Here is a 17,583-nt window from a genome sequence, read left to right on the forward strand (position 1 = left end):
CACCTTCCTGTCAATTTGAACCAGTCTATCCATTCTCTTCTAACCTCTCTCATTAACGAGGCATTTTCACCCACAGAACTGCCACTCACTGGACATCTTTATTTAGTTTTTCAAGCCATTCTCTGTAAACTCTAAAGACTGTTGTGGGTGAAAATCCCAGGAGGTCAGGAATTTCTGAAATACTCAAACCACCCCATCTGGCACCAAACATTATCCCACGGTCTAAGTCACTTAGATCACATTTCCTCCACATTCTGACGGTTGGTCTGAACAACAACTAAACCTCATGACCATGTCTGCATGTTCTTTACAGTGAGTCACTGCCATATGATTGGCTGATTAGATATTTGCATTAATGAACAGGTGTACAGGTGTGCCTAATAAAGTGGCTACCGAGTATAGATAATGAGAGCAAAGGATATTTAAAAATGGAAATTGTGAATACTTTATGATTTTGCTGGGTAAAGGATCAAATTGAAGGTTGTAGGTCTACAGAGGGAATTGTCACTCCTACAACGACTTGAAGCAGCGCATTCCTGTAGCTTTGTAAGGGATTTTGCCGTATTCTCATTTCATTGTGACAGACATGATTTATTACATTGGATTTAATTGAAAAATGCCATAGATGAGAAAGCTTTGAATTGGGATAGTTTGGAGAACAGAGTAATCTTGGCTGTGTCTCAAATCAAAGCGGGAAAAAGGCCCAGGGGACCAAGCTATTCCCACTGAACTGCAAAATAAATGCTCTAACATTTAGGTAAATAGGAAGACGTTTACACAGGGTTTTTTTATAGTCTTCCCCCCTCTCCTTTGTTTTCTAATGGTTACAGAATATGTCACTGACAGGACATCGGCTTTGGGGAGTGTTTGGTGTAGCATGTACAATATACAGAAGTTCTCTCCGAAGTCTTAAACTGAATTTAGTATGCAAGTTGTATGACCTTTCTGATATGGTGGTCCTTTGAACATCAAATAATAAGAAAAATTTACATTTGATTGCTAGGGATGGCCATGGACTTCTCTTACTACCAAGGTTACTTGGTCGCACTTTGATCTTTTCAATTATTTTTGAATGTCTGTTTTTCGATACAAAAATTAAGAATTGGCAAGTTTAAGGAATAAGAGATTTTACATTTTGAGTAGTCTTATTAGTATTTGTTCTGAAAACCAATGATCCATTCTCAGGAAGTTCTTTGGATCAAGGATAATTGATTCCACAATAGTTTAACGAGTTGATTGAAGTGACAAATGAAACTTATAACTGTAATGTCTAAAATTGCACTGCTATTCACCTGACTTGTCAGACAACAACTTGATAAATAGATACAAAATCATATCTTTCAGTCAGTCCAGACATACCTGTCACAAACCATGGGTATATCCTGTCCCACAATTATGACAACCGAGCAGAGCCTGTGACCTACTGGTGGACAGTTGGGTAGCTGTAGTCTTGGAAATTTTCAACATTGACTCTAGAGCCAAGTTCAAAAAGTTCAAATTAAATTTATTATCAAATTACAAAAATGTCACCATATACAAACATGAGATTCATTTTAATATGGGCATACTCAATAAATCCATAATTGAATAATAACAATAATAGAATCAATGCAAGACTGCACCAACTTGGGTGCAAAAGACAACAGACTGTGCAAATACATACTTTGCCTGCAGAATGTTGCCGTGGTTCACCAGAGCTGCTTTGGATGGCATCAAGTTAAACATAGACAAGAAAATTTCCTGCTGATTATAGTACTCACGCACATTGCAAAACTCTGGAAAGAAGTACCGAAAGTAGGAAGGTGCAAGAGGTTAAGGAGTCATTGGGTCATGATGGCGGGTGCTGTTGAACTTCATTATCAACCGGTTCACTACCAAGACTTTCTTTGCTACACCATCCTAGCTGAGTCTCAAAAACTGGGTAAGCAACAACTACTGAATGAACTAGAATTAAACCAGATGAGGGATTCAGCCGCATCTTTATCAATCTTTCTATTACAGATGTACTTCATTTTATTTATTTATTTATCTTGTGATATAGCATGGAGTAGGCCCTTCCGGCCCTTTGGGTTGTCACAGCAACCCAAACAAATCCTAATCACGAAATAATTTACAATTACTGTAGGAGGAAACTGGAGGACATGAAGAACACCCACACATTCAGACACATAATACAGACAAGTGTGAGGTATTGCACTTTGGAAGGACAAACCAAGGTAGAGCATACGGGGTAAATGGTAAGGCACCGAGGAGTGCAGTAGAACAGAGGGATCTGGGAATACAGATACAAAATTCCCTAAAAGTGGCGTCACAGGTAGATAGGTTTGTAAAGAGATCTCTTGGTACATTGGCCTTTATTAATCAAAGTATTGAGTATAAGAGCTGGAATGTTATGATGAGGTTGCATAAGGCATTGGTGAGGCCGAATCTGGAGTATTGTGTTCAGTTTTGGTCACCAAATTACAGCAAGGATATTAATGAGGTTGAAAAAGTGCAGAGAAGGTTTACAAGGATGTTGCCGGGACTTGAGAAACTCAGTTACAGGGAAAGGTTGAATAGGTTAGGACTTTATTCCCTGGAGCGTAGAAGAATGAGGGGAGATTTGATAGAGGTATATAAAATTATGATGGGTATAGATAGGATGAATGCAAGCAGGCTTTTTCCACTGAGGCAAGGGGAGAAAAAAACTAGAGGACTGGGTTAAGGATGAGGGGGGAAAAGTTTAAAGAGAACATTGGGGGGGGCTTCTTTGCACAGAGAGTGGTGGGAGTATGGAATGAGCTGCCAGACGAGGTGGTAAATGCGGGTTCTTTTTTAACATTTAAGAATAAATTGGACAGATACATGGGTAGGAGGTGTATGGAGGGATATGGTCCGTGTGCAGGTCAGTGAAACCAGGCAGAAAATAGTTCGGCACAGCCAAGAAGGGCCAAAAGGCCTGTTTCTGTGCTGTAGTTTTTCTATGGTTTCTACATTCCGCGGGGAGCACATACAGAGACTCCTTACAGAATAGCGCCAGAATTGAACTCCGGGCTCTGGAGCGGCCCAAACTGTAATAGCATCGTGCTAACCACTACACTACTGACGCGCCCAAACAGCTACTTGTGCCAAGAACCGAGATTGAACCATGGACCTGTAGATCTGCAGTCCAACAATCTCCCAGCTGGGCTATTTCAGCTATCTTTTATGAACTATTTTATCGTATTGGCAACTATATATTCACTGTGGAGCCAAAAGTGTTGCCTTGGCACAGGGACACCCTCAATCAACTTATGTAACATGGTCATCATGCTAAGCAGGACAAACTAAGTAGGAAGTTAGCAGCTCAAAATTAGGAATCCATGAGATCCTATTGATCAGAACTGGTAGTTGAACTTGACTTCAACAATATTCTACAATGATCTCCCCTCCCCATGTGATAAAAAGAAACAATCTAAGTTCAAAGTACATTTTATTATCAAAGTACTTACAGTATATGCCACCATACACGACCCTAAGATTCATTTTCTTGTCGACATACTGAACAAATCTATAGACTAATAACTATAATAGAGTCAATGAAACATCTCCCAACTAGGGTGTTCAACTAGAGTGCAGAAGACAACAAACTGTGTAAATGCAAAAAGAAGAAACAATAAATAAGCAATAAATATTGAGAGCATGAGATGAAGAGTCCTTGAAAGTGAGTCCATAGGTTGTTGGAACATTTCAATAATGAGACGTGAAGTTGAGTGAAGTTGTCCCCTTTAATTCAAGAGCCTAATGGTAGTAGCTGTTCCTGAACCTGGTGATGTGAGTCTTGAGGCTCTTGTACTTTCTTCCTGAAGGCAGCGCTGAGAAGAGAGCATGTCTTGGGTGGTGGGTGTCCTGATGATGGATGCTGCTTTCCCGTGACAGCCTTTCATGTAGATGTACTCAATAGTGGAGAGCGATTTATCTGTGATAGACTGGGCCATATCCATTACTTTTTCTAGGATTTTTGTTTCAAGTGTGTTTGGAAAGAATGGGTGGTGCAAAATCTATAGGATTGATCAATATCCAACCTGTTGTGCTAAAGACTTGTACATTTGAGCTAACCATGACTCTTGTCATGGTTTTCCAATGCATGTACAACACTAGCATCTAAAACAATTATTGGAATTAGAACGGCTTATTTTTCCAAGAGCATCAATGTTGTTTCCAAGACTATTTTGCACTTTATCACATGCCTTTGTATAGTCCACAATGCAACTTTAACAACATTCACCTGATCGACTTTCTGTGCTATATTATAAAGAATTCAATTGTTAGTAACACATAATTTACTGTCAACAAATCACTGGAGTGTTACTTTATTAGTCCAAGTGTTTATAAGTTTGATGTCCAAAATATAGCACTCTCAGAACTCAGACTATGCAGGACTTTGAATTTTTCTGAATCTAATGTATGGTTCGGCTCTTTGCATTAGGTCAAATTGATTTGGAGAGCAACAACTAGATTAGTAATTCACCATAAACCAAGTATAGGCAAGTACTGGAATATCCAGAAATGTCTGGTTTTAATAAAGTTCCATCTTTTTGACAACCAGAATTTGTATATCAGATCTATAGCAATTCAGTACTGGATTTAACTAGTTACCTGCTTTCTTACTAACAGGGTAACTTATTAGCTTCGCATTGCTTGGTTTTATTTTATATTGTTTCATGAAGACATAACATTTGCAAATCTCTATCCCTCTGGGACCTCTCATTTAGCATCAAGTAAGATTGGAAATTTATTGCCAGGATTTCACCAACCTGTTCAATTTCCTCAGCAATCTAGGATATATCCAATTTGGATCTGGTGACTGATCTTTTTGTTTTGTACCACCGTCCCTTCTAATCCCCTTTATAAATTGAGCGAGACAAATTCTTTACAAGCGTGATAACAAAGAAACAAGAATTTCTTTTTAACAGTATGGAGGTTTATATGGCAGAATAATTACTGATTCTAGCTTCACTGAAATAAAAAGAAATATGTTTCTACATATCAAGCAAAATCTAATTCTTCACAGTATAATTTCACACAATATACAAAGAAATAAGTGAACAAAAATGCAGGAAAATTAATTCTTAGCATTATGTCATCATCACTTTACATATTAAGTCAGTAAGATATAGGAGCAGAATCAGACCAGTTGGGCCCTCAATGCTGACTTATTTTCCCTCTCAACCCCATTCCCCTGCTTTCTCCCCATAACTTTTCACAGTGAACGAATTTCACAGATTCACCACCCTCTGGCAAAGAAATTCCTCCTCATCACTGTTCTAAATGGATGTCCCTCTGTTCTGAACTGATGATCTCAGGTCCTAGACTATACTATAACATGATCTACTGTATATAGACTGTACTATAGGAAACATTTTTTCCACAAGCCTTTCAACATTCAACATTCAATAGCTTTCAATGACAACCACCGCCCCCCCCCCCACTATTCTTCTAAATTCCATCAAACATTCCTCATATGATAACTCTTTCATTCCAGGAATCATTCTGTGAACCTCTGTTGAACCCTCTCCAATGTCATCACATCCTTTCTTAGATAAGGGGCCCAAAACTGCTCTCAATATTCCAAATGAGGCCTCACCAGTGCCTGATAAATACTCAGCATTACATCCTTGTTTTTATATTCTAGTTCTCTCAAATTAAATGCTAACATTGCATTTGCCTTCCTCACCAGCGACTCAGCTTGAAAGTTAACCTTGAGGAAATCCTGCAGGACTCCCAAGTCCCTTTGCACTTCTGATGTTTGAATTTTCTCCCAGCTTAAAAAATAGTCTACCCTTTTATTGCATGACGAAACAGTTCCCACTGTTTTGAAATATAACACCTTCAGTCCCGTATTTGTCAGCCGTTTTGATTTTGAACCCCTTTTACACTGCAACTCATCCCTCTGACTACAATTTTGCCTTATCATCTGCCTGTCCTTCTTGATAGTCTCACTATAAATTGCATCTGCTCACAGACCAATTGCCCCATTACTCAGATCCCCACCCCCTGTCAAATTAGTTTAAACCCTCTCCAGCAGCCTTTGCAAACATGCCCACAAGGCTATTGGTGCCCTCAGCCTCAGGGGGTAATCCATCCCTTTTGCACAGGCCATACCTTACCCACAAGAGATCCCAATGGTCCGCAAATATGAAGTCCTGCTGCTGCATCAGATCCTCAGCTATGCATTCATCTGCTAGATCATTCTACCCTTACCCTCAGTGGCACGTGGCCTCCTCCCTTTTCCTACCTATGTCATTGGTGCCAATACGTACTAAGACTTCCGGCTGCTCACCCTCCCCCTTTAGAATGCCATAGGCCCAATCCGAGACATCCCTGACCTTGGCATCTGGGAGGCAACATGCCATCTGGCTGTCTCTCTCATGTCTACAGAATATCATGTCTACTTCTCTAACTGTGGAATCCTCTATCACCACTGCAGTCCTCTTCTTCCTTCTTCTCTTCTGAGCCTCGGAGCCGGAGACTCAGTCGATTCAGCTCCACCCCTGGTAGGTCGTCCCCCTCAATAGTATCCAAAGCAGTATACGTATTATTGAGGGGACAGCCACAGACATACTTAGCATTGACTGCCCATTTCCTTTCGCGGTGACTACATCCCCATAGGCTCCTATCTATCACCTCCTTGTTTTCCTGTATGAGCCGAAAGTCATCGTATGTGGTTGGTCCAGTTCAGTTTCTGCTAAATGGTGACCCCAGAATATTAATGGAAGGAAAACACAGCAATGGCATTATTACTGAATATAAAGAGTAGGTGATTAGGCTTACCAGACTATGTCCGATTTTTTTTCTGTCTTTTAAGTGCAATGATGGACTACTTCACTTTAAGAGCTATTTCATCTGCTAAAGAATTGCAAAATGAATTCAGCATTGTGTAATCATCAGCACAAACAATCCTCCTTCTAGGAGGAAGGTCATTGGTGAAGTAGATGAAGATGGTTGGGCCTTGGATGCTACTTCCAGCGAACCGCTGTCTGACATGATTGACCAATAATGACCACAAGCAAATTTCTTTGAGTGCAGAATGATTCCAACCATTGGAATGTATTCTCTTTGATGCCCATTGATTTTATCAGACCAGCTTGGTGGCATACTTGGTAAAAGCTGCCTTGATATCAAGGACAGTCACTCATCTCAACTCTGGAATTTAGCTGTGTGTGGCCTCTGTTGATGACTTGAGCTGAATGATTCTGTCAAAACCCAACTGTGTACTGATGAGTAGGTTACAGCAGAGTAAGTGTCTTCTTGGTGATTCTCACAAAAGAATTGCATTTTTAAAATAGAGACATCCTGTATGGATTCAATAAATATATCCTTACTTATATAGTACTGTATAAAAGTCTTAGGCACAGATAAAACAAAATCTGTAAAGTGAAAATGCTTTCAGAAATTGAGAAGTTCATAAATATCAAAAGAACTATAAAGTGTAGTAAACAGTAAAAAATTAGGTCAAATCAATACTTTGTGTGACCACCATTTGCCTTTAAAACGGCATGAGTTCTCTTAGGTACATTGTTGTGCAATTTTATAAGAAAATCAGTTGGTGGGTTGTTTCAAACATCTTGGAGGACTTGCCACAGTTGCTGTCTCTTCAGCTAACCCCAGACAGCCTCATTGATGTTGAGATCAGGGCTCTGTGGAGGCCATACCATCTGAAACCATATTTTAAAAATCTGGTTGCCTAAGACTTTTGCACAGTACTGTATTTTGGGTCTCCGGCTGAGGTTCAATGCAGGAGTCAGTAGCATTGAGCCCTCTTAGTTATTTTGTAGAACCAAAACTGGAGAAACTTCTGTAAAAAGTTCAAAAGTACTTTTAAAAAGTTGTCAAGAATTATGTTCAAAGTGACTTTTATGGAAATGCTTGCTGTATCCAAAGATGCATATTTTTAAAAAGTTGCCAAGAAATGTTAGATTTCCTTCTCTCTCTAATAAATAAAGATAATCCAAAAACCCTAATCTGTTCTTACATTCACTTGTCAGCTATCATCTAATAACATGGGGCCAATATGGCATTTATATTTCAGTGATTTTCACAAATTGTAATAATTTTATCAACTTGCATTGATTTCCTCAACACTAAAACTGACACCAAATAAACACATGCTACCTTGACTTGAAAGTCAAAATATCTGGTTTAATCTTTAAAATTGCAAATGAAATAAAATGCAGATTTGTTTGACAGTCTGTTGACTTCTGGATTGTTAAATTTAATAAAGAAAATCTGCAAGTGCCCGGGAATGCACCTTTTGCACAATCCAGTAGAGGTCTTCATTTAGAATACATGCAGAGAAAACACTCCTCTACTAAACCTTTGAAGTTATTTCAAGCACTTAAAACTCATATGCTGCATTCCTCAACAGGTCATCATCTGTAACTGGAAGAATTGTATCAGGTTTTACTTTCACCCATTCCCTACCACCTAAATTGCTATTCTCCTTCAATAAAACTACTGTAGATTCTGATCATCATCCCTTGGTAGATGAGTTATGCCAGAAACTGGAGGATTAACGCTATGCCTGCTCAAGTATAGGAGAGATGAAATAGGGCTCTGTAGACCAGTTAACATGATGCACTGAACCCATTAGCAAGTCAGGATGTAATCTTAGCTGACAAATCATACTTAATAAATTTAATGGAGGCTTTTAAAATGAAATATCTGAGTAAATTGTTGAAGAAAGTGAAATGGATTATGCATATAGCAAATTAAAAGGGCAACTGATAAAGTATCTCATGTACTCAATTTAAAAATCAAGGCCTTATAATTGTGAGGTGATGCATTTTGGAAGGACAAACCAGAAGGCTGAGTACAGGGTTAATGGTCGGTTACTTAAGAGTGTGGATGAACAGAGGGACCTTGGGGTTCAAATCCATACATCCCTCAAGATCGCTGCACAGGTTGATAGGATAGTTAAGAAGGCCTATGGGATGCTAGGCTTCATTAATAGGGGGATTGAGTTCAAGAGTAGAGAGGTCATGTTACAACTCTCTGGTGAGACCACACTTAGAGTACTGTGTTCAGTTTTGGTCACCTCATTATAAGAAGGATGTGGAAGCTATGGAGAGGGTGCAGAGGAGATTTACCAGGATGTTGCCTGGATTGGAAAACAAGTCTTATGAGGCAAGGTTAGCAGAGCTGGGACTTTTCTCTTTGGAGCATAGAAGGATGAGAGGGGACTTGATAGAGGTCTACAAGATTATGAGAGGCATAAATAGGGTGGATAGCCAGTACCTGTTTCCCAGGGCACGAATAGCAAACACCAGAGGGCATATGTACAAAGTTAAGGGAGGGAAGTTTAGGGGAACACATCAGGGGTAAATTTTTTACACAGAGGGTTGTGGGTGCCTGTAATGACTTGCCAGGGATGGTGGTGGAGGCTAAAACATTAGGGGCATTTAAGAGCCTCTTGGTCAGGCACATGGATGAAAGAAAAATAGAGGATTACTGGGTAGTGTGGATTTAGTACGTTTTCTTTAAGGAATACATGGGTCGGCACAACATCGAGGGCCAAAGGAGCTGTGCTGTGCTGTAGTATTCTAGTGTCTAGTGTCTTCTAGTGTCTAAATATTATGGAAGCAAATTAGTATAGGTAGTTGACTAGGGAACAGAAAACAATAGGTTAATCATTAGAGTTTTGCTTGAGATGAAAAGCTGTTGTGTTTGACTAACTTCATTGTTAAACCAATTCCTGTCCATATTTTTCTCCTATCAAGATTTTACCATTTTTATGTACTTTCCACCAATATTCTTCCTTGAATGTATTCATGTTTGCAATAATGGATCTTTTTAAATAACATTTGTGTTTTATTTCATAATGTGTTATCTGTAAAATAACATGATTATGACAAGCTACTGCATGCATACAAAATGTTCACACACAATCCTCGTTCTACAGGTCAGTTAATCTCTAAGACCGAAGAATCCCACAAAGACTGCTAAAATCGCTAATGGTGTCACTATGAAATTATGAAAACTAGTTTCAAACTTTTTTCAACAGAGCAATGACAGCATAAATCTTTTACTCCAATGTTTCCTTACTAATCCTATTCAAAACTTTTTGCAAAATTTACTGCCTGTTACATTGGCTGCCATTTAGGTTAGCAATGAAGGTTTTCTATTGATGCAGAAAGTTCATGTAAAAATAGGTAATATCAGTTTAATAAGAACATTTAATCAACAATTAAATCAAATATATCATGGCAAAGTGGATCCAAGTTATCCTTTATTGAGCTGAGGAGAGTTTGTTTTTAATCTATGTCAATTCGGTTAACTTCCACTAAAGCCAAGTGTTTTGCCCTCTGACCTGGAGTTTTCTACCACCTCTCTACTATTTATTATTATTATTATTATTATTATTATTATTATTATTTTATTGTTGCCAAACAATTGATACTAAACAGTACAATCATCACAGCGATATTTCACTCTGCACTTCGTGCTCCCTGGCGTACAAATCGATAGTAAATATAATAAAAATTTAAATTATAAATCATAAATAGAAAATAGAAAAGGGAAAGTAAGGTAGTGCAAAAAAATCAAGAGGCAGGTCTGGATATTTGGAGGGTATGGCCCAGATCTGCATCAGGATCTGTTAAGAAAAATTTAAGCAAACTTGACACACATAACCTATACTCTGCACTCTGTGGCCACTTTAAAAGGTACCTGCTGTACCTAATCAAGTGGCCACTGAGTGTATGTTTGTGATCTTCTGCTGCTGTAGCCCATTACTTGAAGGCTTAAAGTGATGGTCTTCTGCACACCACTGTTGTAATGTGTGGTTATTTGAGTTACGGTCACCTTCCTGTCAGCTCCTCTGGCCCTTCTCATTTGACCTCTCTCATACAAGGTGTTTTTGCCCAAAGAACTGTATATACTTTTTGTTTTGTTTTTTGTACTACTTTGTAAACTCCAGAGACTGTAGTATATCTGAATATCCCGGGAGATCAGCAGTTTCTGATATACTCAAACCACCCCATCTGGTACCACCACTCATTTCATGGTCAAAATCATTTAGATCACATTTCTTCCACATGCTGATGTTTCGTCTGAACAACTGAACCTTCTATGTATATGCATAGAGTTGCTGCCACATGATTAGCTGGTTAGATAGTTGCATTAATGAGCAGGTATAGGGGTGTACCCAATAAAATGACCACTGAGTGTATCTTGAACGGTATCACATAACATACTGGTCTCAATTTACAATTGAAAAGTCCCAATTGCTCTTTTCAATGGATTCACTGGAACCCCAGTTGAATTTATCCTGTCTTGGTTTTAGACTGTAAAATATCTTTTTGGCATTAGTGTTGTTCTGATACACATTTTGGGAATTAATTCACCTCTGTCTTCAGTAATTCCCACTGCTGGAGATGACATAATTCTCCAATATCACATTTTTTTAATATTACACATTTAAAATTAACTCATGTTAACATACCTACATACATATGAATTAGAAGCAGAAGCCTATTTGTTTCTTTAAACCTGCTCTGCCAATTAAAAAGATTATATCTGATGTGATTGAAACCTTACAACCACATACAGAGCTACACAGATGTTTGACAAGCAAACGGACAAAAGATTTGATTAACCAAGATTCTGCTTCCACTGCTTTTTAAGGGAGGGAATACCAAAGCTCTCCAAGAGAAAACAAATATCCTATTTCTATTCTGAATGGCAACCCCTTATTTCTAAACAATGATCCCTAATTCTAGACTCCTCTGGAGAAGAAAACGTCCTCTCAATATTCACCTTCATAGTTAAAAGTTCAAAGTAACTTCATCATCAACATATATACCTCCACATTCAACCTTTCCTTGTGGGAATACTCAATGAATCTAATAATAGATCCACAACAGAATCAATGAAAGACTGCACCAACTAGATGTACAACTTGTGTCATCGTCATGGCTATCCCTGGAGGTTGAGGATGATGGTCTTTGTTCTGAAGAAGTGGCCCACAGAGCGAAGCCGCCTGTGCGTGTATTTGTTTAATGTGTACTTGATGTTGCACTCCAAGAAGCTCACGATACTTCACAAATCAACCAACTGATTCTGATGGCATGGAAACCATGACTATTAGAAATGATGGATTTGTTGCAGCCTTCATCCACCTTCACAGCTGTTGAGTTCGATGTAACCTTGTCCGCCTGTTCCACCGTTGAGGTCTTGCTTGGACTGTTCTTTGTCAGGGACCTCACCCTCAACCTTACGGCCATGGGTGATCCTACCAGGAGCACAGCTCCAGACGGCATTGCTCTTGGAATCACAGGACCACACAGACTTCTCCACCACGGCAAGGTGACAATCTACGGAGAAGCACTAGTGTGCAAAAGACAATAAACTGTACAAATATAAAATGAAAGAAAAAGTAAGATAGAAAGAAAGAAGGAAGAAAAAGAAGCAATAAATATCGAGAACATGAGATGAAGAATCCTTGAAAGTGAGTCCATAGCTTGTGGGAACATTTCAGTGATGGGGCAAATGAAATTAAGTGAAGCTATCCCTTTTGGTTCAAGGGCCTGATGGTGAAGGAGTAATTGTTCCTGAATCTGGTAGTGTGAGAACTGAGGCTCCTGTACCTTCTACCTGACAGCAGTAGTGAGAAGAGAGAAATGGCCTGGCTGGTTTGGGTCCGTGATGATGGACGCTGCTTTCTTGCAACAATAATCCATGTGGATGTGCTCAACAATGGAGAGGGCTTAGCCCATGATAGACTGGGCTGTATCCATGTAGATTGGGAGACCGCTTCGCTGAGCACCTACGCTCTGTCCGCCAGAAAAAGCAGGATCTCCCAGTGGCCACCCATTTTAATTCCACTTCCCATTCCTATTCTGGCATGTCAGTACATGGCCTCTTCTACTATTGTGATAAGGCCAGATTCAGGTTGGAAGAGCGACACCTTATATTCCATCTGGATAGCGTCCAACCTGATGTCACGAACCTCAATTTCTTGAACTTCCAGTAATGCCCCTCTCCTCTCCTTCACCATTCTCCATTCCCATTTCCCTCTCTCGCTTTACCTCCTTACCGGCCCATCACCACCCTCTACCCGTTTCTTTCTTCCATTGCTTTCCGTCCTCTCCTATCAGATTCTCCCTTCTCCAGCCCTGTACCTCTTTCACCAATCAACTTCCCAGCTCTTTACTTCACCCTCCCCCTTCCGGTTTCACCTATCACCTTGTGTTTTTCCCTCCCTTCCTCCCCCACGTCCTTACACTGACTCCCCATCTTTTTTCCTTCAGTCCTGATGAAGGGTTTCGGCCCAAAATGTCTACTGCACTCTTTTCCATAGATGCTGCCTGGCCTGCTGAGCTCCCCCAGCATTTTGTGTCTGTTGCTTGGATTTCCAGCATCGGCAGATTTTCTCTTGTTTATGATTGGTTCACTACTTTTTGTAGGATTTTCTGTTCAATGGCACTCACGTTTTCATACCAGGCGGTGATGCAGCCCATCAATATACCCCCCCCCCGCCACACATCTATAGAAATGTTTCAGTTTTAGATGTTCTGCCAAATTTTCACAAAATCCAAAAGAACCCTGTGAAGGTTCTCAGTACCTGATGTCTCAGTCAAAACATTTTTCACTTTTCCAAACTCCAGAGATATAAGCCAATTTTACCCAATCTTTCTTTGTAGAACAACCTTCCCATTCCAGGTGTTAATCTAGTAGACCCCCTTTAAACTATTCCAACACATCAACATCCTTTCTTAAATATGGAGACCAATATGTAACTCAATTCTCCAAATATGGTCTTGTTATATAATTGAAGCATAGCCTACCAACTTTCATACTCAATTAACCTATTTCACATTCTACTTGGGTAGCCTACAACTCAATAGTATGGACAATGAATCCATTTCATATAACTCATAACCCCTGTGTTCTTTTCCTATGTGTACCGGCCCACCTGGAATCTCAGTCTCCCTTTATTCACTTTTTTTCACACCTACCTCCCATCACTATTACCTAGGTTTCCCATTTTCCCTCACCTGTTTCCCTCGGCTCACCTATACATACCTATCCTTCTAGGTTTCTGCTCCCTTGGCCTACCTTCCCTATCCCCCACGAACCTGACACCCCCCCATTCCATCAGCCCATCATCCCATGCTTAATCTGGTTCTATTTATCACTATCCATCCTCAGCCTTCATCTGTTTAGTTATTTTCCTCTTTTTTTCCCACATAGTATGCATCAGCATCTGTTTCAAAACTTCCTACTCTCTCTTTGAGCTCTATCTATCCATCATGCTCTACCTCATCTGGTTCCAACTAACAGCCCATGTCTCACCATTCCCTCTCACCTCTTTATATTGGTTATCTTCTCTCTGCACTCTCAAACTTGATGCAAAGTCTTTTATTGGAACATCAACCATACATTTGCCTCCACATTGTTTGAATTTCTGAGTGCCTTTTATCCTGGCAATAAATGATAATACTGTTGCATTTCCTAATTAATTGCTGTACCTATATTAATCTTTCCAACTCTTGTGCTAGGACACCAAGATCCTTCTGCTTCTCAGAGCTCTGTAACCTTTCACCATTTAAATTTGCTGCCTCTTTTTAATTTTACATGCTGAAATAGGCAGTATTTTTTCACATTAAATTCCTATCTCTTTAACAATGTCTAGCCTCCTTTTGTCCTCTTCACAACCTATTGTGTCATCAGGAAATTTAACAATCATACCGTTGCTGAGTTCATCCAAGTTATTTACATAAATAATAAAATAAAACTGAAGCCCCTGTGGTACAGCATTCATTACATCTTGCCAACCAGAAAAAAAATATTTATTCCTACTCTCTGTTTTCTGTTAGCCAGTCACTCTTCATTGGATACTAATATGTTACATACTAAACCATGCACTTTTAATTTCTGCAATAATCTTTGACGAGATGTCTTATCAAATGTTTTCTGGAAATTTAAGCATTATACATCAACCAGTTTGCTTATACCCACAGCATGTTCTGCTTCTTTAACCACTTAACATAGTTAAATATGATTATCCTTCCACAAAACCATGTCAACTTTGTCTTATTAACTTGAATTTTTCTGAGTGCCCTGTAATAATGCCTTCAAAAGTTGTTAACATTTTCTCTGACAGATGTAACGTTAATTGGCCTGCAGTTTCCTGCTTTCTCTCTCCTCTTTTGAATATTTGTTATTTTCAAACCCAATGGAAATTTCCTTGATGACTTTTGGAAAATTAAAATCAATGTATCAACCATTTAACTAGCTTCTTTTAAATCCTTGGGATGAATTCCACCAGAAAATGGAAAACGCTCAGAGAAAAATTAATGCGTGTACTTTGCAAACTTCTTGTGTTATATTGTGAACACACACATTTTCTCTCAATGATTGATTGGCGTGATATTACTGATTGTAAATCAATTTGATATCCCCTGTTTTTGGGTCTCTACAATTGTGAAATACTTTCCTAATAATCCTTGAATGTACACATTGGAAAAGTAAGAATATAATTTCAATGCCTTAATAACCACACAACATAAACAGCTGCAAGATTATCATCTAAACCACTAAATTGGGATGTAGCATTCCGATCCTTCTTGTAACGCAACCCTCATTGCCCACTAGTGAACTGCATACACAACTGCATCTTTGTAACTTAATCGCATAATTACAAACTTGTAAATTGATTACCAAATTATATTCCTGTAAAATATTCACTGACACACTTGTTAAATGATATACTTGTAAAACACTTGTGAAGTTATCACCTCAAGTAGTGAAGTAACTACTTGCACACTTTGTCACAATTTAGTTCATTCACTTTTACCACAATTCCTTTATGTGATCGTCAAAGATCAATGGGACATAAGTGAAAACATTTTATTTTGCACGTTAGTGGAATAGTCTCAGCCTTCTATGCGCGTGAGCAATGACAGGAACACTTAGATAAACCATCTGTGCTTTCTCAAACCTTGGGTTCATTATTGCAGAACCGCTTCTCAGCCTAACAAATTGTTTCTCGCAGCAGGCAGCCTGCTTTTTATTTTACATATGTTTCCCATTTTCAAACACTTCGCTGGAACTCTTATATTGTATTGTAACATATACCAAAGGAAAAAAATAATTCTTTAATCAGGAAGTTGCGCAAAGGGGTGGTGAAGAGTCTGTCTTTATTAAGGTTTAAGCAAGATTGCAAAACATTGGCATAGCTACAAGAAAATCTCACAACTGCAAAAACTTGTTTCCTTTGAAGCTGTGATGAAATGCAAAAATTGATGTTCAGTCAAATTGAAGGGTAGAGTAAATCAGCTGGTCACATGGGTCATTACACTGATGAAGGATATAAATCTTCCCCAATAAATGACACAGCATGTTTCCTTGAGTAAACAAACAAGAAAAATGTAAGATATTATATATATGTATGTTTTTTGTTTGTTTGTTTTTAAAGCTCTCTTATTTACAGATATTTTTGGCTAACAACATCGACATTCCAACATTAATATCTATTGAGAAGACGGTAAGCTACATACCTTCTTGAACTACTCAAGTCTGTCAGAGGAATATACTGAATGAATAGTGTGGTGTAACACACACAAAATGCTGGAGGAACTCAGCAGGCCAGGCAGCATCTATGGAAAAGAGTAAGTAGTTGACGTTCCGGGCCAAGACCCTTCATCAGAACTGATTAAGTTCTAATGAAGGGTCTCAGGCCAAAATATCGTGTTGAGTTCCTCCAGCATTTTGTGTGTGACATTCGGATTTCCAGCATCTGCAGATTTTCTCTTGTTCGTGAATGGTGCTGAGTAGCAAGTTTCAGAAGTTAGACCCAATGATGTTGAATGAGTCCTGATACATTTCCAAATAAGGTTGGTGTTCAGGGTGTGATGGTGCCATATGTCGGCTATCTTATTTCTTCAAAATGATGGAGGTGTAGGTTTGTTGGGGCGGGGGTGTTGCTGTCAGAGTAATCCAGGTGATTAATCACTGCCTGGGATGGGGGCACTGAATACAAAGGATGGTAGATGCAATGCCAGTGAAGTGGGTTCTTTGTCCTGGTTAGTGTAAAGCTGAGAGTCATAGAACTATTCAGCATAGAAGCCACCTCTTCAGCCCAACTTGGTCATGCAAAACAAACTGTCTACTTGATCAAGTCCCATTTGCCTCCATTTGGTCCATATCCTTCTAACCTTTCCTACCCACGTAACTATCCAAGTAAGTGCCTTTTAAACATTGTCATCATACCTGCCTCCATCACTTCCTCTTGCAGTTTGTACTGTGTGGCAAACTTTTCCCTCTCACTTTAAACCTAAGTCCTCTCCCCTGCCTTGGGGAAAAGTAGAGACTCTCCACTCAATCGAACCCTCTCCTTGTATTGTAAACTTCTGTAATATCACCCGACATCATCCTCTGCTCCAGGGAAAATAGTCCTAGCCTATCCTGTCACTCATTATAACTCAAGCTCTCCAGTCCCAGCAAAATCTTTGTGAAACTTTACTGTATTCTCTATAACTTAATCACATCCTTCCTATAATTTGGTGATCAGAACTATACAATTCTCCAAGTAACTTGCTGTCCAGCCTGAAATCTCCAGGT

At 39.2% G+C, this 17,583-nt stretch overlaps 1 long non-coding RNA gene across 2 annotated transcripts in view; it reads right to left on the reverse strand.

The window, feature by feature from the left end:
• Positions 1-17,583, reverse strand: part of LOC140188810 (uncharacterized) — an 82,402-nt gene that overhangs the window by 13,536 nt on the left and 51,283 nt on the right. Inside the window, exon 2 of one of the 2 annotated variants that reach the window (XR_011883398.1) lies at positions 1,360-1,472. The exons of the other annotated variant lie outside the window; for it this stretch is intronic. This is a non-coding gene — a long non-coding RNA (uncharacterized lncRNA). The remainder of the gene's footprint in view (positions 1-1,359; positions 1,473-17,583) is intronic. 2 annotated transcript variants of the gene reach the window in all.

The sequence above is a fragment of the Mobula birostris genome, chromosome 27, assembly GCF_030028105.1.
Source record: "Mobula birostris isolate sMobBir1 chromosome 27, sMobBir1.hap1, whole genome shotgun sequence".
Classification (NCBI taxonomy): domain Eukaryota; kingdom Metazoa; phylum Chordata; class Chondrichthyes; order Myliobatiformes; family Myliobatidae; genus Mobula; species Mobula birostris.